Source organism: Austrofundulus limnaeus, unplaced genomic scaffold, assembly GCF_001266775.1.
Source record: "Austrofundulus limnaeus strain Quisiro unplaced genomic scaffold, Austrofundulus_limnaeus-1.0 Scaffold457, whole genome shotgun sequence".
NCBI lineage: Eukaryota > Metazoa > Chordata > Actinopteri > Cyprinodontiformes > Rivulidae > Austrofundulus > Austrofundulus limnaeus.
Genome location: NW_013952859.1, coordinates 107,902 through 110,459, shown reverse-complemented (window position 1 = coordinate 110,459; position 2,558 = coordinate 107,902). Strand labels below are relative to the sequence as shown.

Below are 2,558 nucleotides of genomic sequence, written 5' to 3'. Positions count from 1 at the left end.
AAAATAATGACTAGTCAAAACTAAATTAGAGATATCTAGATCTGTAATTATGACTAGTCAAAATTCTTTTTAAGATATCTCTAAATGAATTTAAGATATTGTGAATATTTTTTTCATCTAGAGGGCTTTTCTGTTTAAGATATCTTGAATTAACATTTTGACTAGTCAAAATGACATTCAAGATGTCTTGAATATTGATTCTGACTAGACAAAACGTCACAGATTTACGTAGCATTTTGGCAGAAATATTACTACATAGACATCATAGCTAATGTAGAATGTTTCACTGCAGCCGCCATCTTGGATAGGTCCACATCTAAAATAATATTAGCTCCACCATTTTTTACCCGATTTTCACACAGTTTGGTTTGTTACAAACGGCAGAGATGTAGTTATGATAGAGAACACTATTTCATGCTGAAATACTTTGTTTATGTTATTTAACAAAGACTATAAGTATTTATATCTAAATCTACCTTTATTTTATAAAACATGAATTGGATAACTCAGTGTTCTCTTCTTACTGAATATAGATTACCGTACATATTTATGTATCCGTGGATGAATGTTATACATTTTTTTGTTTCTTCCTTTTTCTCCTGTTAATGGGTATATGTGCTTTTCTTTTTTCTTTTTATTGTCTTTCTTTTACTTTATTTGTATATAGCTTGAAATAAAATCAAACTTTAACAGACATATATGGTATGGCATATTGATAAATGTATAAATGAATAAAAATAGAAATTGTCTTTATTGTGTCTCAATGGAGAAAATTGGGTGTATCAGCAGCAAAGTGACAGGCAATTCACACAGGGTAAAATATATTTTAAAATGTATGAATAAGGAATTAAGTAAATTTTAAAGAAAGCAATTAAATAGAAAAAAAAACATACATTTTAATTGAAAAAAACTTGTTTGATTGTTCCTTTGAATTCTCTTTTAAACAAACACACTATGACCCTTATGTACACAAATTATATATAGGCCTAAATGTCTGTGTCACTGGGAAACCTTCAAAATGTGGAATAAATAAATAAACATCAAATGATAATGTGAGAGAACAAGTCCCAACTGTTTTTATTTTATTGATTGCCAAATAGCTATGATGACAAAATATTATAAATGGACAAATAACCAAAACTATTGTTCAATATTACGTATAGAAAGATAATCATGTGATCTGTTTTCAAGCTGCACTAATGCAAGAAATACGGACATAGTTGCTTTCTCTGGTGCTCCCTACAGAGAGAATCATCCAATAAGCCGGCAGCAGTCTTATTTTATAAAATATGAATACGAAATATGAATAACATGTGCACACCATGAGCTATCTAGCCTGCATATATCTATGATTTACAATTAGTCGTACTCAGCCCCTAGTCTGCTATTAGGTGGTCTGCAGTGTCAGAGGTCAGTCCAGCTGAAATGCTGTTTTTAACACAATTTGTATCTCTGTAGCACATGCTCAACATGAATTAAAAAACAGATCGTTTGTTGTAATTCATTGCATCTTCACAAAATTCTGCAGGCAACTGTTTGGACAGCTAAGTGGCAGCATGGGGGCTTGCGGGCAATTTCTTATTTCAGATATCTAAAAACCTCATTTTGACTAGTCCTAATTACRTTTGCGATATCTTGAATTGTAATTACGGATGTTTGACCCTTCAAATGATGAATTCAGTGACGTCATTTTAGATATCTGAAATTACATTTTGACTAGTCAAAATTCCTTTTAMGGTATCTTGAATTGGAATTATGACTAGTCAGAATRTTAATACAGATATCTTAAATTAATTCAGGATAGTYAAAATGTAGTTATTCCTAGTCAAAACTCATTTTAGATATCTAGAATGTAATTACAGATAGTCAGACAAAACCGATTTTATGTTAAAATGGCTTGCCATACWTGAAGGAGGTGACCAAATACGAGTTTTGTAACATGTCAGTGAAGAATTGAAAACGCCGGCTGCAGTCTGCGATCAGTGAAATAAACACCATTCCTCAACCCTGTAAGATTGACAAAATATCTGGTGTCAGTGTGACGTAATTGAGCATACGTAGTCACGGTGGCCGAGAGGTTAAGGCGTTGGACTCGAAATCCAATGGGGTTTCCCCGCACAGGTTCGAATCCTGTTCGTGACGACGTTTTTGTTTTTACATTACATCAATATTTACTGTGTACACAATAAACATTCCTTAGCTTTGTATACTATACTGACATACTTGTTCCAAATCGTGTTGACATATAAACAACGTGGAATACCATTACTGACTGATAAGTTTAATGTGTGGATGTGATCTACATCAGTGTTTCCCAAAGTTGGGGTCGGGACCCAAAGTGGGGTCCCGAAACATCAAGGTGGGGTCCTGAAAAGATTTTCTGAATTAATTACATTTTGCCTTAGTTGTTACAAAGGAGTGAGGTTAGTGTATTTAAAATTTAAAATGGATAAACGTAGTACAAAAAATATTTACTATGCCCATGTTTAGTTGACCTGATACAAATGTTTGTCATCCAAAAATAGTTGGTTGCACAGGTCTCTGCTACTGTTATTTGT

At 32.7% G+C, this 2,558-nt stretch overlaps 1 non-coding gene across 1 annotated transcript; it reads left to right on the top strand.

The window, feature by feature from the left end:
* The first annotated feature begins 2,060 nt into the window (after positions 1-2,060).
* trnas-cga (transfer RNA serine (anticodon CGA)) lies at positions 2,061-2,142 on the top strand. Its single transcript has one exon. It is a non-coding gene; the product is annotated as a tRNA-Ser (tRNA).
* Positions 2,143-2,558: the final 416 nt, after the last annotated feature.